The sequence below is a fragment of the Mustela nivalis genome (assembly GCF_964662115.1).
Source record: "Mustela nivalis genome assembly, chromosome: 3".
Lineage (NCBI taxonomy): Eukaryota > Metazoa > Chordata > Mammalia > Carnivora > Mustelidae > Mustela > Mustela nivalis.
The window spans coordinates 8,417,866-8,427,297 of NC_139022.1; the positions used below are offsets into that span (position 1 = coordinate 8,417,866).

The 9,432-nt window shown below is 33.3% G+C and overlaps 1 pseudogene across 1 annotated transcript; it reads left to right on the forward strand.

Annotated features, from left to right (window-relative positions):
* Positions 1-4,008: 4,008 nt before the first annotated feature.
* On the forward strand, positions 4,009-7,677 carry LOC309861968 (olfactory receptor 2L8-like; annotated as a pseudogene). Its single transcript has 2 exons — positions 4,009-4,030; positions 6,808-7,677. The product of its transcript is annotated as an olfactory receptor 2L8-like (transcript).
* The last annotated feature ends 1,755 nt before the right edge of the window (positions 7,678-9,432 follow it).

The window sequence follows — 9,432 nt, forward strand, 5'->3', positions numbered from 1 at the left end:
TGCCCAGCAAAGGAAACAGTCAACAAAACAAAGAGGCAAGCCATGGAATGGGAGAATATATTCGCAAATGATAGTACAGACAAAAGGTTGATATCCAGGATCTATAAAGAACACCTCAAACTCAACCCACCCAAAACAGTCTTTTCAAAAAATGGGCAGAAGACACAAACAGACACTTCTCCAATGAAGACATATAAATGGCTATCAGACAGATGAAAAAGTGTTCATCATCACTAGCCCTCAGGGAGATTCAAATTAAAACCACATTGAGATATCACCTTACACCAGTTAGAATGGCCAAAATTAGCAAGACAGGAAACAACATGTGTTGGAGTGGATGTGGCGAAAGGGAAACCCTCTTCCACTGTTGGTGGGCATGCAAGTTGGTGCAGCCTCTTTGGAGAATAGTGTCGAGATTCCTCAAGAAATTAAAAATAGAGCTTCCCTATGACCCTGCCATTGCACTACTGGGCATTTACCCCAAAGATACAGATGTCGTGAAAAGAAGGGCCATCTGTACCCCAATGTTTATAGCAGAAATGGCCATGGTCTCCAAACTGTGGAAAGAACCAAGATGCCCTTCAATGAACGAATGGATAAGGAAGATGTGGTCTATATACACTATGGAGTATTATGCCTCCATCAGAAAAAATGAATACCCATCTTTTGTAGCAACATGGACGGGATTGTAAGAGATCATGCTGAGTGAAATAAGTCAAGCAGAGAGAGTCAATTTTCATATGGTTTCACTTATTTGTGGAGCATAACAAATAGCATGGAGGACAAGAGTAGATGGAGAGGAGAAGGGAGTTGGAAGAAATTGGAAGGAGAAGTGAACCATGACTATGGACTATGAAAAACACCTGAGGGTTTTGAAGGGGCCTGTCCTGGGAGGTTGGGGGAAGCAGGTGGTGGGTATTGGAGAGGGCACGGATTGCTTAAAGCACCGGGTGTTGTGTGAAAACAATGAATATTGGTACGCTGAAATAAATAAATAAGTAATATATATATAATATATAACTATATACTCCCCAAATTGGAAATTATTATTAAAATACTAGAAGGCATGAAAAAGTTCATGTATGAAATATATATATATATATATATATATATATATATGTATAGTTTCAAATTTGATTTCATATCATTTTACTTCCTTTGGGTATATATCTAGAGGTGAGATTGTTGGAATATATGGGAGTTTTACTTTTAACTTTTTGAAGAACCCCTATACAATTTTCCATAAAGTCTGTAGTAATATATAATCCAATCAATAGTGCTCAAGTGTTGTTTTCACTACATTCTCTCCAAAATTAATAATTTTTTTCAATTATTAATTATAAACATTCTAGGATTAGAATGGGATTAGAATTAGAATTAGAATAGGATTAAGCATTAATTATAAGCATTCTATAAGCAAATCTCATTATTTTGATCTGCTATACTTATGAGGTAAAGATCAGAGAGTTGAATTCACTAATCCATGTTTACATTTCTAGTAAGTGACAGCTAACATTAGATTTAGTATTGGCTCCAAAAATCTGCAGCTCGTTTTGCAATAAAGCAAGATAAACTTCTTTTCAATCTGAATCCAATGTCAAAGTATATACTGGTGAATCAGATATAATTCCATATATCTGTCTACCTTCTTACCTATTTATCAGTGCTTATTCAACTATTGTGATATTTCATGAAGGTATATATAGGAGCACACAGATATATGAACATACAAATACTGTGCATTTTAGATCTCTGTTTACAATAAAATTTTAATATTACAAGCTCTATATCTATCTAAACAAATGAAAACACACATTGCTTAAATATTTAATAAGCACATTAATTCCTACGTCACTAAGGCATTTTGAACTCTGTACTGTTTTTCCATTTTAATAAAAAAGCTGTTGTAAAAATATTAGAAGGCATGAAAAAGTCCATGTATGAAATCGCAGAGATACTGTAGGGACCTGTGCTTGGCTAGATTCCAGAGGATTCTCCTCTCAGTAATCTGATTCATTCTAGGAAAGTCATTTCACGATACTGTAAAATCTAGATAACTAATAGCAATGCAAAATAATTATGTATGGACATACGGATACAAGTATGAACACATTTTCCAAAGAACCAAGGTGGACTTTGTGCAGCCAGTAGTTTTAAGGAAGTCCTGGGGGAAAAGATCTGATGGGTCTTTTAGAGAACTCTTCCCCTAGAGGTCAGTAAAAAACTTTAATTTGGTAAAGTTCACACAAAAGTATCACAGGGTTCTTGAAAAGAGAGAAAGCAATCCAAATTTGTATGAAAAACTGCTGGCGATTTTTTTTTTTTTTTAATATTCAGATGACTGTAAAAGTTTAGTCTGAGAACTCTTAAAACATTTTAGGCAAAAAAAAATCTAGAAATTTCTTTGTTAAATGCACATTCTTTTTCCAACTATGCAATAATTGACGAAAATGATTGCAACCAGACTTATTTAGTGAACCCAATGATATTTCTTTGAGATTTGTTTGCTTCAGAAGAAAATTTTTCATTGTCTGGTATCTAGAGGACACATTTCCAAATTTGACACTGGATCACTATATAGTTTTAACTATATACTATGTAACTTTTTACATTTCATCACCTGGAATCCACATTTAATCTTTATCATAATGATCTTATATTTGAAAAATTGCTTTATTCTGTAAATATGTGCATCAATAAAGTGAGAGGTTTTTCAAATTTTATTTGCAACTGAATAAAAACATGGAAAACAGGGAAAATAATATATGTAATATAGATAATGCTCATTAAATATTCTTAAACTAAAATAAAAATGGTAGTATGCAAATTATTTATAAATACCATTATTTAGAGGAACTTCCTCATTATGATGTAGAAATAAACTGAATATATACATTTACAAAGCAATTTACAGAGGAGGTAATAAAGAGAAGGTTGATCTTTGTAAACAAAACCACCTAGGACAACTTTGGTATGGGGGCAGGACAAGGGTCAGATTTCATTAAGAGAATCTGGAAGTGGTATGTGTATTTTCTACACTGTTGATTAAAGTTTTATGGTTGCCAAAAACAAGAGAAAATATGATTAAGACTGAAATTGAGAGGAAACAAGACATTTCTTGAAATGACAATACAGAAGCACTAAACCAATTTACTTAGGCTTAAATAATGTGTAGGTATTCTTCACGCTGTTTCATCAAAAGTGCATTTTTAGTTAATAGCTTTTAAATTTTTCTGTTAATTTCTTTTTAGTACTGAGTAGTTAAAAATAACCATTTGTTATTTCCTAATTGTTGCCTAAAATATTTAGTGTTAAGATAGGATTCTTTTTAAATAGAAATTTCACATATAAATATCTGCATCTATTTATCACCTATGTTAATACAAGAAATCCAAAGAATTCCCTTAAATCTCTGAAACTTGAGTGATCAACAGCAACTACCTGCATTCATATTGCTGGTAGTCTCAACCTCAAGCGACTTTGGTCAGGATTAAATAAAATTAACCCCTGGCACCAATCTTGACATGGTCAATGGAAGCGTATAGTCCTATCTTCTCTGCCATGTATGAACCTTCTTCAGGCTCAAGCCTTAGTTCTCCAACTCACTAAGAAACCATCTCTTTCCCTTTTTCTCCACTGTCTATTGTCAGTAATGCTGATGTTAGACCCAAAAGTTCTAGTGAAGTTTAAAAAGATTGAAGCAGGTGCAAATCTTTTGCAAAGTAAAGAGAATGGTTCTCTTTACATCGTTGAGTAAAATTAAAGTAATGGGGAAATAATCTAACTATTTTAACATAAAAATATAATTCTACAGATCAGAATTTATAAACAGGTATTCAATATCTAAAGTGGCTTCTGTGTCAGATGCAATATCTATTTAACTTATGAACACAACCAGCTCTCCCAGTTTTTCCTCTGCAAGTTGACTGTGACCACCCAATAACTGAAAATCAATTGCTTCACATAGACCCAGAACCATGATGGAAGTATTTCAACATAGTTTAGGAAATGCCTATCCGCAATAATTTGAGTACGTGGAAATTACTAACTGAAATAACTTTTTTATCGCTTTAGTATATTATTCTAAGAATATATGGAATGGCATCAACAAACCACAGGATAGAATTATGATCCCATAATCTATGCCTCTTGACACCCAGGAAAAATGCTTCAAATTCATTTACATTTTTCCCAATACTTTCTCAGTTTTTTAAACAATATGCTCATCTCTAATACTTGATTTCTAAATCCAAAAATACCAGGCCACAGGCCACTGTGGATGATGAGTCATCCCATTCCTACATCATTAAGGTTTTAGCCTCCCCTTCCCATTCTGTAAACATGGTTACATACCATGTTACATTTGAGGGTATGCATCTAGAGCTTTATTCCATCTCCTAGAATTTATTGTTCACATATAAAATATGTAACAGTATTTGAAATGTGATGTTATTTTATATGCATGGCTGCATAGATTTCCTCTCATATTATCCTAATTTCTCTCAAGGTGAATTTAGAATACCAGTCTACCTCATTTTTTTTTAAAGATTTTATTTATTTATTTGACAGAGAGAGATCACAAGTAAGCAGAGAGGCAGGCAGAGAGAGGAGGAAGCAGGCTCCTGGCTGAGCAAAGAGCCCGATGCGGGGCTCGATCCCAGAACCCTGGGATCATGACCTGAGCCGAAGGCAGAGGCATTAACCCACTGAGCCACCCAGGTGCCCCAGTCTACCTCATTTTGAGGATTATCAAGAAATTGTTTTCAAGACAATATTGAGTATTTTCTTTTTTAAAAAATATTTTTATTTATTTATTTGACAGACAGAGATCACAAGTAGCCAGAGACAGGCAGAGAGAAAGGAGGAAGCACGCTCCCTGCTGAGCAGAGAGCCCAATGTGGGCTTTATCCCAGGACCATGAGATTAAGCCTGAGGCTTAATCACTGAACCACCCAGGTGCCCCAATATTGAGCATTTTCAAGAAAATACCATTTAATGATTATTTATTTTTATTTTCTGTGTTCTTTACATCATCACTCAATATTGTAACTCATATATTGGTTTAGAAAAAAAGTACTTTTTGTAATATTAACTTAAAAATAAATAAATATTGTGTCAAAAAAAAAGAATGTCATACACATTTACAGAAATGCCCATAAGTATATGTTGGGTCATCTTATATTATTCCTTTCACTCTATTACTTGTCCTAAGTGTCAAATTTTGTGTTTTACTGTGCTTTATGGTCAATTTTCATCAATTTATCTTTTCAAACATTCATTAAATTTATATTAATTCTTATCATTTATCTTACAAAAGGTTTTTATTATTTGACACTTCATTTTATTTTATTTTATTTTATTTTTGACACTTCATTTTAAATAGCACATGACATTTTTAGTACGGATTTAACAAATTCTCATTTTTCTCTGAAGATATCACATTTTGTTGTAAAAGCTTCTTGCATTTGTCTTTTTTTAATTTAGTTTTATTTTCTCAGTGTTCCAAGATTCACTGTTTATGCACCACAACCATTGCTTCATGCAATATGTGCCTCCTTAATATCCATCACCAGGCATTTATGTAGGTCATTTTTAATTCAGTGTACATACATGGGTGTGTGTGTCTATCTTTCATACAAAGAATTCCTCAATATTATGATGGCTTTGGTCCTAGAAAAGTATCAGAGAGTGAAGCACTACAATCCTTTGTAGGCACAGCATGCCGGGCTTTACTCACTGATGGTATCCCTTCTGGAGAAGATTCTCTCCACTCCTTCCTACTTAGAATATTCTCAAAATGCCATTTCTCATACTCTTTTTAAGTGTCTGTTCCTTAAAATGTCTTCACCCAATGTGTTCTTAACCTTTCTATCTCTGACTCCACCCTTTACACTGTTTCCCACTTTATTTAAAGTTATGTAGATTTACTTCTTTATTATGTTAGTTGAGTTTTATGACAGAGGTTGATACATATAGGAGCTAAACTCAGACTTATCAAAAAAACTGAAAGAGTTTTAAATACACAAAATCAAAAGGCCAAACAGAATAAGAAGAGGTGCCATAAAGTAATGCTAACTGTTGTATAATTATTGAGAAGCAGAATAATAATACAGATATTTTCAGAGTGTAAGCAGAGCCAAGGAGCAAAAATAAAATTTTAGAGAAAACTGTCAGGAAAGGAGTTTCTTTAAAGCATTTGAATATAGAGTGAGGAGGACCAAATCAGCTTCTTATTACTTATAGTTGTCAATAACTCTTCATTGTGATTTATGGGGGAAAAAGAAGTAGATAATAAGTCTTGGCATCAAAACAAACAAATGAACAAACCAAAATGATATATATCTACAGCGTAACCTGATAGACTACTATAATTTCAGAAATCTTAGGGCTTAATTAGAGAAAAAAAAACACTGCCTATGTGTCATAGAATATATTTACATATGGGTCTATAATTTATGCATTTACAATGCTTTACAATGCATATATAAAAAGTACTAAGCCTGCCGTTGATAGTAACTAAACTTATACAGAAAAATAAAATATGGGTATGTTAATAAAGTCACAGAAATATATTATCCTTACAAATTTACACATTTCTATGAAATATTCTGGAGATTGACATTCGTATGACATCAAGATTTTTAACTATGAGGAAAATTTTTTTCAAAATATGCATTAATTTTTTAAGAGCTGCAATGTGTCCTAAATAAGTCACAGTGGAACTAAAATAATGAATTAATAAGAGATTTTTTTTTCTGTACTTATTATGTGTCTCCCTTTAGGGGAAACTAAATTAATGACCCATAGAAAATATTAACCAAACATCAACTGATTTATTCTTATTGGGGTTATTCTCACCATGAAGAATTGTCCTGTTTTTCTTCATTCTGTTTTCTCTTTTTCCTAATGGCTCTGTTTGGTAACCTGCCCATGATCATCCTGGACACCCATCTCCACACACCCATGTATTTTCTACTTAGCTCCCTCATGGACCTGAACTATATCTCCAGGAATGTCCCCATGATGGTTTCTCATTATCTCTCTGGAAACAAATGTGCAACTCAGAGTTTCTTTTTCATTAATTTATCTGATGCAGATGGATTTTTATTGACCTCTGTGGCCTACGATCTTTATGCAGCAAATTTGCTTTCCTCTCCCCTATGCTCTTTGTATGAGCAAAAGAGTTTGTGTGGTGACCATAAGAGGATCTTTGATCATATGCTCAATCAACTCCTGTGCCTACACTGCATATGACTTCAGAATCCCTGATCCAAAGCCATCTACCATTTCTTTTGTGATGTTTCAGCCATCTTGACTCTGGCCTGCATGGACACCTGGGTCTATGAGTCCACAGTGTTTGTCAGCATCACCCTCTTCCTTGTTTCTATTCATTGGCACTGCATGTTCCTATGGGCTCGTTGTCCATGTTATCTGCCACATGCAGTCAACAGAAGGTAAGCAGAAAGCCTAAGCTTACTCTGGTGACTTTCTACTATTCACCCTTTGTTTATACTTACTTAGCCCAAGATCCTACCAAACTCCATAGAGGATAAGGTTCTTGTTGTCTCCTATACCATCCTGATCCCAGTGGTCAACCCCACCATTTACAGCCTGAGAAACAAGATGATGGGGACCATAAGAAGAGTAATTCAGAGGATCTTCTCTGTAGATATGTAACAAAGTTTCCACTAGTCCTAGTTCTTAGAAGTCCATTATTTCACCTTGTACACTCTTTAAGAACAATGCCATTCCATCCCATTTCAGGATTTAAGACAAAGATTCCATTAATTCAGAAAAGTAATAGGGATTTGACAAAATAATTATATAGTACCAGTCACTCTATTTTTGTGGTAATTTTTCTTTTTTTTCTTCTAAGTAATTTATTAAATGTAAGTTGATGTCTAAAAGTCACAGAGATTCTCGATAGTTTGTATACATAAACAATACTGTATATTAGACCACAATACCCAAAATATGGAAGGAATCCAGTTGTCCATCAACAGATAAGTGACTAAAGAAGAAAAGGTATTTATACCATTATATAAATCTATACAGATGTATAAATAAATAAATATATATGTATAGATAGATATGTAAATTATATCTATACGTGTGTAGATATTTATATAGATAGACAGTATATAGATATATAATATGTTATATATAGATAGATATGTATAGATAAATAGATATGTAATACATATTAGACATCATATATAGGTATATAATATAATAATACTAAGCCATAAATGCAATGAATTATTTCCATTTGCAGTGACATGAATGAATCTAGAGAGTATTATGACAAGTGAAATAAATCACAGAAAGACAAGTATCATTAACTTTTCACTCGTATGTGAATTCAGAAAAGATAGGAGCAAAGAGGAAAAAAGAAAGAGAGGCAAACCAATAAACAGACCCATAACTCTAAATAAGGATGATTACCTAGGGGAAGGTGGTGGGAAGGTATTAAATAGGGGATAGGGATTAACAAGTACACTTGTGATGAGTACCAGGTATTGTATGGAAGTGTTGAATCACCATATTATACACCTTCAACTAGCATTATGCTGTATATTATCTAACTGGAATTAAAATAAAATCATAAAACATGTTACGTGGTGACAAATGACAAAACTTTAGCTACAATGGACAATTTGTATAGCAAGCATAGAATGTTTCCAAAAGAACCCCCTTCAATAACACTTAAGTGTATAATGCAGTTCACTTTGCATTTAATTGTTGCAAATTGTTCTCAGTGTTTATGCTTGGAAACAGGAGTTTAAGAAAAAAGTTCTAGATCAATGACCAATCCTACTATTGATCAATTAATAAGGAAATATAGCTTAGTTATCCCTTGAAAAATGAACATATATAGCCCTAAAAATCTCCCTCTCTCTCTCTCTCTCACACACACACACACACACACACATGAACATAAAACATATGAACAGAAACATATAAACATAAAATACAAAACACTGAATCATATTGAAACAAATTAATTTAGCACTCTTAAAAGTAGAGCATCCCTGGATTAAAGCCAATCCCTATCATAGCTATGGCTTTGTGAGTTTCCATTTCCACCTACAGTAGACAGACATGTTATTAGAACTGTGGTGTTCTAATATATTGGTGTTCTGTTATATATATATATATACTGTTATATTTGTTCTGTTATATTTTGATGACCTTCAGAAAGGGGTTATTCTCTGTTCTTCATGCCACCAGTGGTTCCTATCCTAATAATAACCATCCTTATTTGTCTGAACAACAACAACATTGCTGCTTAGAGTTTGTTAGATTCAGTAGAATTATAAATAGAAAATAACTAGTAGCCATCAGAATTCTAAAGCCCATCGCTTTTAATATACCACTGGTCACCTTATGATACTCACCGATGTGACTAGGTCATTATAATCTGCAGCCATA